The 14,517-nt window shown below is 41.6% G+C and overlaps 1 protein-coding gene and 1 long non-coding RNA gene across 2 annotated transcripts in view; one reads left to right on the forward strand and one right to left on the reverse strand.

Moving 5' to 3' along the window:
* GPC5 (glypican 5) overlaps window positions 1-14,517 on the forward strand; it is a 1,496,686-nt gene that overhangs the window by 757,807 nt on the left and 724,362 nt on the right. The window lies entirely within an intron of this gene.
* Window positions 164-6,138, reverse strand: LOC109302934. The gene is made up of 3 exons (XR_002098967.1): window positions 6,083-6,138; window positions 5,944-6,029; window positions 164-176 (listed from the first exon to the last, which is right to left on the reverse strand). It is a non-coding gene; the product is annotated as an uncharacterized LOC109302934 (long non-coding RNA).

Genomic DNA, 14,517 nt, shown 5'->3' on the forward strand with positions numbered 1-14,517 from the left:
CTCCATTCAGCACTAGTGAGGCTTCACCTGGAGTACTGTCAGTTCTGGGCCCCACAGTTCAGAAGAGATGTGTACAGATTGGGAAGAGTCTAGCAAAGAGTGACAAAAATTATTAGAGGCCTGGAAAGCATGACTTATGAGCAGGGATACTGGTTTTCTCTGGTAAAAAAAAATCCCTAGTTTTCAGATTTAAAGAAGTAACCCAAAATCAACATTTATCCATGATTAATATGAAACACCACTAAATATATAGATATGAGGAAAGGTTGCCTATGAGGGAAGGCTGGAAGCAGTAGGGTCATTTATGGTGCAGCAAAGGATATTTAGGTTGGAGACTAAGAGGAATTTTCTGACCATAAGATGATAAAAGCATTAGAACAAGCTACCTAGAGAAATTTTAGAATTTTCATGCCTGGAAATTTTCAAGAGCAGGTTGAACAGACACTTGGCTGAGATGACATAGTCAAGGATGATCCTGCCTTGAGCAGGGGGCTTGACTAGCTGAACTTTTTGATCATTTCTCACCCTACTTTTCTATGATCCTAAGATTAATGAATTATTTGTGACTTCTCCATTTTTATACTGTATTATTTAAAATGGGTTAACCCCCCACCGCACCAACATCCAATGACAATGCTTGAGAAAAAAAAACAATAAACATATTAACCTTTTCTACAATGACTATTACTCTTTGGAATTTCTCAAGTTATCTGTGAAATATTTATTTGCTATGCCCTTATAAGTCAAATCTCATTCCCAAAAACATCAATGGGAGTTTTGTACTTCCTACAGTACCTACATGCACTATTTGGTGCATTTGGAAAAACAGCTTAGTTCAACATTCTTTGTAATTCTATTTGGAAACAGTACGGAAAAAAAAAAGGTACATACATCTCGTTAACTTATCACTTTATGACCTCTCTTGAAGACATCTCTTCAGAAGGGCAAATGGTGGGAAACTAGCACCTTCCATTGCCTCTACTGTCTCAACTGCAGAGAGCTACCATCTAATGTTTCTGTATTTATGTTTCATAGATTTCATAGATTTCATAGACACTGAGGCTGGAAGGGACCTCAGAAGATCATCGAGTCCTGCCCCAGGGACAGGAAGTCAGCTGGGGTCATAGGATCCAAGCAAGATAATTTGTATTGTTGTTCCATACAATACACAATTAAATACCAATAGATTTCTCCAGTTACCCTGTGTTGCATTTTAACTTTAAAAAGTAGATTTAAAGCAGAAAATGGTTTTGCTTAAGATGCAAGTCTAAAATTTCTAATTGTGTGATTTATAGTATGAATAAGCGAAAAACCAAAAGTCCAGTACTATTCTCTAGGATATATATCAATAGTCCTAAAAAAGTAATGTATATGTGTGGGTGTGTTTGTATACATATATATACACATACTAACATACATTTATAATTAAGAATAATTCCATAACATACATTATAATATCAAACATATTGCCTTTTTAGGACTGCTGAGTTTTGGGACAAAGAGTGTATGTATATATCTTTTTATTATTTCAGTGCTTTGGGGTCTTTTGTTCATTGATTTTGGAAGGCAGAGAATTATGATTAATTCTTCCACTATCTCTATAAACCAAACTACACTTTTCTAAGGCTTTGTGCATATGGTAAACTTCTACCCCCAGCAGTAGTGCACTCAAGCATACAGTGGTTTTATGGATAGACCACCACCTAAACAGAAGTAATGTAGTAGGTCTGTGAAAATAGGGAAGTATTTGATTCAGGTTTGGATTTGGCTGATTTGGAGGACAGTGATTTGATTCAGAGATTTGGATCACTGTCCTGAACTGATTTGGCCAAATCAGCTTCAGAATAGTTGGCACTGATTTGGAGAGAATCAGTGATTTGTATCTGCTAGGGAGAGCTGTGGGAGAAGACCCAAAGGTGGCCATGCCAGGCCTCATTCCCCACCCTGTCCCAGCCTCCGAGCACTTAAAAAAAAAAAATAGCCGCACACTCACCGGCTGCAGGAGTGGCAATCAGGGCCTCTGGGCACTGATGGCAGAGTCCCCCCCCCCATTGCAGTGTGAGGCAATGGGGGGCAGCAAGGATCTCCCCTCCTGCCTGGCACCCATGCAGCAGTTGTCCCATGGCGCAGGTGCAGTGTGGCTCAGCAGGGTGCCACACACTGCCTGGGCACTGGGGGCCACTGTGGCTGAGCAGTGCTGGTTTCCAGCTGATATTTGGACCCGCTTCAGCTCACAGGCAAATTGAACTGGGGACTGGAGAATTGAACCATGGGCTAAGGAATTGAACAGGGAGCTGGTGAATAAAACATGCTTCAAACATCTCCCTGCTCAATTCCCCAGCCCCTGGTTTGATTCCCCAGATGCAAGTTCAATTGCCCAGCTCTCTGTTTGACTTGCCTGGGAGTTGGGGTAGCTCCATGTGTCAGCCAGTGCCCAGCACCACTCAGCTCCAGTGGCCCCAGCTCCCAGACAGTGTGCAGCAGCCTGCCGAGCTGTGGTGCACCTGCATCATAGGGCAGCTGCCCTATGATGCTAGGTGGGGGTGCTAGGTGGGGGGGACAATCCTTGCTTCCCCCACTGCTCTGCACTGCATGGGAGGGCTCTGGCACCAGCACTCAGAGGCCCCAATCACTGCTGCTGCAACTGGTGAGTGTGGGACTTTTTTCCTTTCTTTGTTAAGTGCCAGGAAGCTGAGGCCAGGTGGGGGATGGGGCTGGGCAGGGCAGGCATGGAAGCTTCTCACATGGAAGCTTCTCCCACAGCTCCTCCAGCTGTGCCTGCCTCTGTCTTGGGTCGGGGGGGAGCCACAGGAGCTCTGTCCTGCTGCTTGCCAAGCTAGTGCTGGGGGGGGGGAGGGGCATGATGCAGGTGCAGCTCACTCCAGGCAGCAGCAGCGCATAGCCCCCACTCCCAGTAATGCCACACCCACAAAAGTGCTTTGCCCCTTCCACCTAGAGTGAGCCTTGGCTGCATCCTTCCCTCCTCCCACCCTGGCTGGGCATGCAGCAGCAGGGCAGAGCCCCTGCTCACAGCACTGCCACTCCTGCATCCTGTGCTCCCCCATCCCCCTCCTTAAGTAACACACCCCACCCCGCTGCAGCTGGGCAGCTTGTCCCAGCCCCAGTCCCTCCCTCCCCCACATCCCTTCCCTTCCCCATCGCCCAACCCCAAAAGACTTACCAGCTGGAGGCAGCTGTTAGCTGCCTGTTAATCTATGGTCAAATCTCGGAATCGGACAAATCTTTTTTCAAAGCTTTTGTGAATTAATTTGGACACTTCAAATCAATTTGGAGCTTTTACTTGGTCTCCCAATTTGATACAGATTCTGAGATTCAGTCCCTGCATTGAGCTGAATCTCCTCTGAATCAAATCAGCCACTGAAGCGTCACACATCCATACAGTGTAGTCATTCCCTCACAGTGTTTGAGATGGGTTAATTAGCATGTTGAGACACAATGCTTTGTAGCCTGCTACCTAAGTAGTTAGCCCACCTGCACAGTTGCAGCTTCAGTGCTTTCAGTTTCAGAAGCAGCCTGCCCAGGATAGTGAGCATCCTTTGGGAGTACCACTATCAGGGATTGTAAATTTGCCATGAAGATATCTAGCTGGCTTGCATGATTTGAAAGGTTTCCACCTGCATGCTCAGTGAAACTTTGCTTTCTGCACCTATTTTCCCCAGTTCTGCTCAGGAAATTCCCATAACAAGTGCAGTATTTGCTATCTATCAAATAGTTCAGGTTTGGCTCTTGTGGGGTTGTCTCAACCTTTTTACTCCAGCAATAAACAGCTGAAGTATACATTGACTGTGTCTGTACTTTATTGCTTTTTGAAAGCAAATAGTAGAAAAAATAAACTCAATCCTTTTTATTCCTGGGGAAACCAAAATCTCTACTTGACAAAATCAAATCATTTTCTTCTAAATCCAGGTAGGTAATTGAAATGCCTCCTTTCCTGTGAGTTCATTATAGCACCTGTAATAGTATCAATTTTTGTCTGTTTATATGATAAATATATTTGAAGGCTAAACCAAAGTATGCAAATCAACTAATCCGAATGTTGTTATCATTTAGCCTGACTTTTTATCTGGGTGTCATGTGAGAACAAAAAATAATACATTGGAGTCGCATCTTACGTGGAGGTTAGGTTCTAAAGTCAGTACGTAAAGCGAAAATCGCGTATAGTCAAAATTATGGATAGTGAGTCATAGACGAAGTGGTTGACTCTGGTTCAGATTGAGAAGTGGATTGCGTAGGCTCATCTGCTGCTGGTTGTTTTTTCTTGAAAAACATGGTGATCAGTAACTGTCACTGTTGTCTTTTGTGCTGCTCAAACATTTCTTGGTACGGTCTCAAATCATCCGTAATACTACATGTGATTTTGGGGCTTCGTTCCATAGAGGGATTGTATTCAGAAATTACATCATTCAAGTGTTTCGCTGCTTGGAACACTTAAGTAAATTTATGAAGATTCCAACTTGCTGGCTCTTCCTGTTCGTCGTCATCATCTTTGTCTTCTGTAGACGATTTTATCACTTCCTCTAACTCTTCGTTAGTCAATGTTTCTCTATGGCCCTCAATTAATTCTTCAATTTCTTCCTTGAGGATGTCGATGAAGCCATCACCACCCACTTGCCTGGCCACCTGAACAATGCATTTCACTTCTTTGTCAATGGTTGGGAAACCCTTAAAATCATTCACACATTCTTTCCATAGGTTTCGCCAACATGCATTGACAGTTTCAGGCTTGATTGCATACATTGCCTGTTTAATATAAATGATGCAATCGACAATGTCGAAGGACTTCCAACGCTCCATCACATTAAGATTGGGATCAGCATCCATAGTGCTACGTATCCATGAGAACATAAGCCTCATGTATGTGGCCTTGAAACAGTGAATCACGCCTTGGTCGAGAAGTTGGAGGATGAAGGTGGTATTGGGGGGGAGAAAGAGGACTTCAACATTATAATGCGCAAACCAGAGTGCCTCAGGGTGGTCAGGACCATTGTCTACGATCAGCAACACTTTAAAATCAAGTCCGTTCTCTTCGAGGTACCGCTTGACCTCCGGAATGAAACACTTGTGGAACCAATCCAGAAATAAGGCTGCCTTCACCCAAGACTTTTCATTTGATTGCCAGAACACAGGTAGGAGATTTTTGTTCTTGCCTTTTAGGGCACAGGGATTTGCAGCCCTGTAGAGCAAGCCTGGCTTTATTAAATGACCAGCCGCATTGCCACAAAACAACACAGTCACATAGTCTTTAGCTGCTTTGAAGCCAGGGGCTTGTCTTTTTGATTTTGAAATGTAAGTGCGGTTGGGCATTTTTTACCCGAAGTGCCCAGTCTCGTCAGCATTAAAAACTTGTTCCGAAAGATAGCCCTTTTCTTCTATGATTTTAATTGTTCGGGCTAGGCTTTTGCTGCCTCTTCATCGGCAGATACAGCTTCACCAGTAGTTTGCACATTTTTGAGGTTGAAGCCGTTCCTAAAACTGTTAAGCCAACCTTGGCTGGCTTTGAATTCCTTCTCATCAGAAGGCTGTCCCTCTTCGGCGGGAGGTTTGAACAGCACGTAGGGGCTAAGAGCCTTTTCTTGTAATGTGTTCCCATCGATAGGCACACGTTTACAGTTCATGTCTTCCAGCCATAAGTTTAATGCCTTTTCAGTCTTTACTGAAGTCCTACCATGCACTTGGCTCATCACCTTAGCAGTTATTGGAGTATTTGATGCCACGGCTTGACGAATTTCTCTATCTTGAATCTTGATGGCACGGATGCTAGATTCATTGTGGCCATATTTATGCACCATGTTGGAGACCGACATACTGTCTCTCAATAAGTCCAACACAGCCAGTTTTTCCTCCAGCGTTGGAACAGATCACTGTTTCTTCAGTTGAGCACCAGAAGAAGTAGTTAGCTTGCATTTACGGGCCATGTTGTACGAAAAATACGTATCTTTAAACACTAGAATCACACTCAGCATGGCGAGATGCTCACACTATGAGAGGCACACGGGAACTGAGATTGACTGGGGGAACAGCAGGTTCATGTCTCCCATCTCATGCTCACTCCGGGGCTTACACTCATTGAGTGGAATGACGGGCAGAATCGCCCACACTATTTAAATTGGGTTTTTTTGTTTGTTTGTTTTGCCAAGCGCATATAGTTGAATTTGTGTAAGTTAAATGCACGTATGATGCGACTCCACTGTTTGTTACTGTGGAACATCTGAATTTTGTTGTTCACACTGAATTTTGTAGTCTGCTTTGAAATTAATAGATGCATAAATTCAGGAAAATGCTACTCAATGGGCACATCTACACATGCCTCTTTTAAGCAGGCTTAGCCCAAAATTGCCATTTTTTAAGTCTTATTAAGGGCCTGTGTCTATACATGCATACCCTTAATGTGCCTTAAAAATGGAGATTTAAGGCTCTGTGAACCTAAATTTGAGGTGATTTAGGCTATCTTAGCCTAAATCACCAAAATGGTGATGTAAGGTTATGTGAGCCTAAATCCCATAAAACAGAGATCAAATTTAATTGTGAATAGCTAAGTCCATTAGCGCATGTGTAGATGCACTAATGTGCATTAGCATGGTGTGAATCAATGGATACACACCATGTTAATGTGCATTAGCATGTCTGCATGTGCGCTAATGCAACTTAGCTATTCACACCTAAATTTAATGTGCTTTAATGTGCATTAGCACATCCACGTGTAGATCTGTACCTAAATTGCCTTAATGTACCTTAAGTAAAGGCACATTAATTTTAGGTGCACATAAATTCAGATGTAGACACACCCAGTAAGTAATGTTATCAGCTACAAAATGCAAAGCTTGTTTATATGACATGTATCTAACAAATACTATTTAATGAACCTTGACAATGTCACAGGAGGATATTTTCAGACTTAAACACTATTGGTTTCATCGGGCTGTGTATATAATGAAAAGGGGAAAAAAGATCAGGGAAAGGTAATGTGGTAATTAGACATGAGCCACATATACTATATGTATTTGAATTAACTGTGAATGCTTATGATTCATGATATGAATATGAGAAAATTAAAATTCTGGTTTCAATCATTTGAGCCCTATATGCACAGAATTCATAATGAAGTAAATGAAATTTCAGCATGAGGTACTTTTGCAAAAACACAAGTTTTAGCTATAAAGAAAGATGAAAGACATTGTTTTTATATGTCTGTAATAGTCTCATTGATTAAGAATGGGTTCTTGCCATTGGGCTAATTGGATTATTTAAATAAAATACTAGGAAATACCTGTCTATCTTATTGCTCTTTCAACAGGTAGAAAACACCTTATTAACATGCCAGGAGAGAGTTTTTGTTTTTCTTTCTATTTAAATCAGTGGTGTCTCATAAGTAATGCTAAACAGGGCAACTTAAACTATATTATCAAGCAAAGTGAGAAAGGAACTGGACAAATAATACAAATGTTTGAATGAAAAAGTGTTACTGAGATTTAGAGTGTCTACACACTTTCAATTATCAAAAATGTGATATGCAGTATTAATGAACTGTACAGGGGATTGAAGTAACAATGGAGACACAATGAAGTAACAAGTGGATACTTGTTAAACTGCTGATACACTTCCCTTATGGAAATCTCCATATCTAGCTCACATAACACATTTTAGGTTAGTTCAATATCATCTATTAAAACCTTTAAAAATATTTTAAGATATTAGCCAGACAGAACTGGTTTATATAGAACCACATTATATAGAATGATTTAGATTGATACAGTTTAGAATGAAATAGAACTTCTAGCAGCATCTACCTATAAAGAAGATAAAATGTGTAACAAATAAGACTAGTCTTTAACTGCAAAGGTACTTCAGTAAATGTTGTGGAAATGGCCACCCAAAAAGTATATAGCAGGGAAAAAGAATAAAGATCCATTGTACTTAAAAATATCTAAACCTGAACAAAAATGTCCAGGTTTGATACAAAAGGAAAAATCTTTAAAGCTAAATTGGAAAAGGGGCTTTTTGATTTCACTTTTTTCAATATTCAAAATTTTTGTAAGGAAAATGAGAAAGAAATTTTCTCTCCTTAAACAGAAGAAAAAGGCAATTGATATCTCATTTAACTAAAATTGATATCTACCAGCTCCTTAGACATTGGAGCTAGAAATTTCCTGTAATCAGAGATATAGAAATGATCCTAAATGGAAAAATCTTGTTTTCAGCTTCTGTAGTTAAACCTCTTTTTCTACTTGTGGTGTCAGTCTCATTCCTGTCAAGTCCAGGAAGTCAGAGACTCAAACTCTTCAGAACTCTAAGGAGCTGAAAACAAAATCAAATTCTGATAAAATAGAAGGCAAATTATTTTTTAAATAACCTTTTAAATTATTTTCCTCATTTGCTATTATTTATTATGTTTTTGGCAGGAAGGTTTGCAGGATCATGTGGGCTGCCATTTCCAGCAAGGGTGGGGAGTGGGTTGAGTGGCTGGGGCCTAAAAATAGCCCAGTCAAGTTGAGTGCTGGGGTGAAAATAGCACTGTCCTGGGTCTAGGGTGAGCAGCTGCGCTTTTCCAGACCTAGGGCTGCACTGTAAATGCATACAGACTTTTTCAAGTTTGGCTTAACCCTGTCTAGGACCAGGTGGCTTGTACGGGGCTGAAGCCCAAACCACCTAGAGGCTGAGGATAGTAGCCCTACAGAGTCAGGGATTCAGGGAGCGAAGTTCAGTTAAAGGTCCAGAGCCTAGTGAAGCATGATCAGCCTTGCTGGGTTAGGCTATAAGCAGCCCTGCCTTGGGACAAGTGGGCCTGAGTTGACCTGGGAACTGCCTTGACTGCATGCCAGGGAGAAGAGGAGGGGAAGTGGGGTGGGTCCTGGGTCAAATTATGAGCAGCCTAGCATGAGTCAGGGATACCAAGGGCCTGAAATGAAACTTGAGGCATGGGCTGGGGCCAGGAGCCCAAAGGCAAGACCAAAATAGGGGCCAGGGCCTGGAAACTGAGATAGAGAGGGCTGTGCTCAGCACAGGGAAAAAGCAGCCCCTTCCCCTCATCGCCACACTTTGCTTCCTGCAGCAGCTACATGGACCCTGCGCTGGGGTACCCTGTATCTCCTCTGCTGTCACTGCTGCTTAGGAGCTGCTCAGTGGGCAGTGGAGGCAGTGCAGTGGAGCTAAAGGGCAGCTCAGCATGGGCTCCCTGCAACTGATGCAGGAAGCAGGGGGCAGCAGTGGGGATGAGGGGCCCTTCCCCCCCCCCCCATGCTGAGAACACTTCTGCCTCACTGGTGCTGCTGTTGTTACAGCTGTTCAGCGTCAGCAGGTAAGTCCACAGCAGGTGCAGGGTGGGTCAGGGCTGCGTGTGGGTCCCCACCAGTACTGCAGGGCTGGGGCCAGTGGCTTAGAAAGGCAATCCAGCTGCAGAACTGCACCAACCCCACTGTCTGCTCAGAAGCAGCATGACACATCAGAGCAGGATGTTGCCTGGGCCAGGCAGGACCAAGGGCCCTGCCACAGGCTGGATATATCCCCTTCATGGGCCAGATCTGGCCCACAGGCCATATTCTTCCCACCCCTGGGCTAAACCCAAAAAGACAGAGGCCCCTTCAGGAAGGTTCAGTACATTGTCAGAATAACATCTACAAAGCACGGGCATGGCTACAGGGGAGAATGGAGAAGTATTGTCCTTAAGGCAGCTTGTCCCCTAAGGCATAGATAGGGGCAAGGGTATTGTGACTTAAGAGAAGCGATCCTGGTTTTCTCTGATTTTAAAAAAATCCCCCAATTTTCAGTTAAAAATAAGTAACCCCCAATCCACATTTTCCCATGATTAAAACTAAACATCACTATATATATCTACCTATTAGTAGCATTTCATTTAAATCATGGAACAATGGATTTGGGGTTACTTTTTTAACTGAAAATTAGGGATTTTTTTTAAATCAAAGAAAACTAGGATCCCTGCTCTTAAGGCATGATACCCTTGGCCCTATCCATGCCTTAGGGCACAAGCTGCCTTAGGGAAGATAATTCTCCATTATTAAAAGTCAGAGGAGTGAGACTGGTGCATGTGATAATGGAGGACAGAGAGTCTGAGGCTCATTTTAGGGCCCTAGGGCAGCCTCCCTAAATCTTACTAGTTACACTGAGGCATAACAGGAAAGGTTAAACAGGAGAGTACCCCAAGGAGCTGGAGTGGGGCAGGAGGTGCTTGGCCACCAGGGTCATCATGGTCACCACTGGGACCTTGGTCGTCCTACAGAAAACAACATCTCTGACTAAATATTAAAGGCAAATTGCATAAGTTTGACCTGACAATTAATTATACTGGATGTTAATACTAACTAGTAGATATTTCAGCTAAATTGAAAACATATTGGGCACGTCACACAAGATGCTAAATGTGCAGTAGGCTAAACCTACTGTGCATTAGGATGGTGGCAAAAACCATGCTAATGCACTAATGCACAGCAGAATAAATCTATTGTGAATTAGCATCACAAAAAAGCATGCACTAGTGCTACAGTGGAGTATCACCAATTACAGTGCAATAAGTTACTGCCTGTCATTACAGGTACTAAACTTAACGTGCCATAATTATGGTACATTAATGAATGTGTAGACACACCCATCATGGCGTTGAAAAAAAATCATACTTACCAGGACTAAAACTATTTGAGGAATTACAGGCATCTCTCAACTAGACTAGTTAATGTTAATAATATTTGTCAAGGAGTAGATATCATCTTAGGAGTGATAGTTTTTCATAAGTTCTCCTAGAATGCCATTAAATAGTCTTTGGATTGCTTCCAACAATCTGGCTAGGCTCTTAGTTAGAAAGTGGACACTAAATCAGCATGTGCATGAATGTATAGCCAAGATTTTACTTCCTTTAAAAAAGGAATGTATTAAACCTTTTACATTATGTCTGGTGAATAATTTTCTACCAAAGCAAGTAGCATTCTTGGCAAGAGGAGAAGACATTTTGACTGCAAAATGCTATGTGGGATTTGCAAGAAACATTATCCTGCAGCACATAGTTGGAACTGAGCAAAAGTTCTTCATCCTTAAGAATTTTTTTAAGTACCTGAACTAGGAAAGTACAGAGAGCTTCTTGCCAAGTGTTTAGGAAACTATAGATGTTCAGCACATTGGATGAGGCACTTATTACCTAGTAGGGTCAAGTAATTTGTTTCTTTGGTGATATTTCACTGTTCATCAAAGGGAATTGATTAGCTAATTAAATCTTAAGGGCTCCCATAGTAAATTAATTAGTTAGGGACCTGATTGTCATAAATAGGACACTGAACTTTGTCTAAATGCTAGAGACAAAAATTCTGTTGCCTTTCATGAGAGAAAAATATCACCCAAATTATTTTGATAATAATTTTCTATTAAAAAATCTTCATTTTTTGTCTTTTGAGAGCTTATGTTTGCAATAATGCTTTTCCAGTTAGAAGGCTATTAAGAAGTGAACATATTTGGTATGATCTGCAAAAACATTTCTAGACCATTTAAGTTAATTTGTTTAATATATAGTATTAAAATGCCCCTGTGTTAGGCTGTAGATATTTCTGTTCATTTAAGTTTCTAATATATGGAAATATCATAAATATAGCTAGATGAAATCTTGTAATCAAAACCCTTTTTGGTAAAATATCTTGATAAAGATCAACCAAAATATTTTATGATTCTTTTTTCAAATAAATCATTTTTTTTCCTATTTCTTTTTCAAATACATACCTTTGTCTGAAAAAACTGTAAGAATTAAAGTTTATATTTTAAAATATAATGATTCATTTTGAAATTATGTTTAATTACTATGCTTTCTTCCATTTTTTTCAAAAAACCAAAAATGCAAATAAGCTGGCACAAAATGACCTGATTCCCCCTTCCCCATCCTCCCCCCTCACCCCTGCTGCCCAATTTTTTATTTCTAGGAAACATCAAAATTATTTTTCCTTCTTGCCAGTGGACTGAAAAATCCATTATTTGTACTGACTGAACCACCAGCTCCTTGTTCTTTGCTTTATTCCAGTGTTGTTAATTAGTGGTACAACTAGGAAACTAGAGCCCCTCAGCCAGATAGGCTTTGGAGGGAGCAGATCTAAGAAATAGGGAAGTTGTGTGGTCTGAGTACTTAGGCAGCAGCCTCACTGTCCAAGAAAAGTGACAGACATGGGATTTACACTTGAAAGTGTTCTTTGGAGACCCAGGACAAGGAATAATAATCAGGTTTAGAAGCACGTGAACTACAATCACAATGGAGTGGCATCTCTGGTGAGAGTGAGATGGAGTCAGGTTGTAACAGTAGGGCCATGTCATGACAGCCTCTCTACCAACTTTGAGACTATGCTGAGAAAACAAGTTCCACCACTCAATCCCACTAGGTGCACCAGAGATTGACAATAAGCACCACTGATGGTTTCAGAGCAGCCCTGAGTAGCTGAGAGGAAACCTAAGCACTCCTGGATAGAACCACTATGAGGCTGTCCTGAAACAAAAAGCCTGACCAAGGTTAAGGACTGCACATTTAGTACCAATGGGGAGTCTCTCCTGAAACAACAATACTCATAGGATAATAGGAAAGTACGGCTGGAAGGGACTGGAAGAAGTCATCTAGACCAGCCCCCTGCTCAAGGCAGAATCATCCAAGATTAAACCACCCCAGTCAAGTGTCTAACCAGTTTCTGAAAGTTTCCAAGAATGAAGAGTCCACAACTTCTCTAGGTAGCCTGTCCCAATGCTCAATTATCCTCAGAGTCAGAAAGCTCCTACTAATCTCCAGTCTAAATTTCCCCTTGCTGCAGTTTGATGCCATTGTTCCAGCCAAAAATAAATGCCCATCTCTGCCCTCCCTATAATTACCCTTCATATATGAAGATCATGATAAAATCTCCCCCTCAGTATTCTCCAGGCTTAAGAACCCTAGTTCTTTTACCCTTTCTCCCAGGTCCCTAATCATTTTTGTTGCTCTGTTCCAGGCTCTTTTCAAACTATCTGTATCTTTTTTGAACTGTGGGGTCCAAAACTGTACTCTAGGTAGTCCTTACCAGTGCAGAATAGACAGGAAAAATCACTGCCCTTGATTTACAACTGAAATCCCTCTTCATATAACCCAGTAAAAAGCTGTTGGCTTTTTTGCAACAAGTGTACACTGTTAGCTTATCTTCAGCATACAGCCCCCAAGAATACTTTTGTGCAGCAATGCAACCTAGTCAGTCATTTCCCAGTTTTTATTTGTCCGTTTCGTTATTCCATCCCAAGTTCAGGACTTTAACTTGTCCTTGTTGAGTCTCATCTGATTGATCATGGACCATTCTTTCAGTCTGTCCAGGTCATTCTGGATACAGCCTTGCCCTCTGGAGTGTCTACAATTCTGCTCAGCTTGGTGTCATCCACAGATTTGTTAAGTGTGCCTCATTGCACCTGAGTAGGTAAGGTGAGGCTTATTATCTTAATGGAAGTCCTGGAGCCAGCAGGGAGACTGCACAGAAAGAAATTATATTTCTGTGTATGTATGTGAGCTGGAAGGGTTTTTGGTTGTAGCCGTGTTGATCTAAGGACATAGGAATGCAATGTTATTTGGGTACTTGGAAAAAAGTTCATTGCAAGTTTTGGGCGCAATCACCAGAACAGCATAGGAAGTATCTGCTGTTCTGAAACTCCAAGGAATGAAAGAAGTTAAAAGTGTAATAGGATGTTAATGAGCAAACAGCAAAATTTGATATCCTTCATGTTGCTGGGTTTTTGGTTGTAGGTTTTTTTTGGGTTTTGGTTGGTATAAGGAAGGGGGGCATTATGAAAGAATGCTTAAAATAAAGTAAAATTGTAAAGAATACATTTTGATTCTTTATAAATTTGCTCTGTTTTGAGCATTCCCTTTTAAGCAGAACAGTTCTCTGGTTTGAGTGCATCTCTGGTACCTGTGCTGTGCTTTCATTTACATCCACATATCTCCTTATGGTTTCATAAACTCTGTCTTGGTATCTAGTTTTTCACACAATTTCTCTGCCTTAACTTTTGCTGCTTTAGTGAAACTGCAGTTTCGTTACTTTCTTTTTTCACTTTTTATGGTCAGATAGGGCCAACTCCATAAAGAAATGTATTGTGATACTTATTCTTAAGTCATCATGCTGTGTAACGGAAACCCCATCCCTGAGTTAAAATCCCAGGCTTCCTACACAATGCATGGGAATCATCTAAGAATAGGATTAAAAACACCTGGCAAGCTGAAAAAGGAGGTATTTCAGCCAGCCAGTAGAAAATGGCTCCAGGACTGTCATTAAGGGCATGTTTAGACATTCAGGGAGGTCAGTGGGAGGTTAGATTGAGTTTAAAATGGCCACATAATGTAAGGTAAATCAGAATGAGAACAGCTAGTGGGGGGGAGCATGGAGGGATTGGGGAACAAGTGGAATCTGGGGGGGTCCTATGAAGATGGGGGGGGGGAAATGGGGTCCACAGATGTCTTGATGAGGCCTGCAGGGAGTTGGGGGAATCAGAGGGGTAGCAGAATCTGTG

Source organism: Gavialis gangeticus, unplaced genomic scaffold (genome assembly GCF_001723915.1).
Source record: "Gavialis gangeticus isolate Ggan-Ray unplaced genomic scaffold, GavGan_comp1, whole genome shotgun sequence".
Classification (NCBI taxonomy): domain Eukaryota; kingdom Metazoa; phylum Chordata; order Crocodylia; family Gavialidae; genus Gavialis; species Gavialis gangeticus.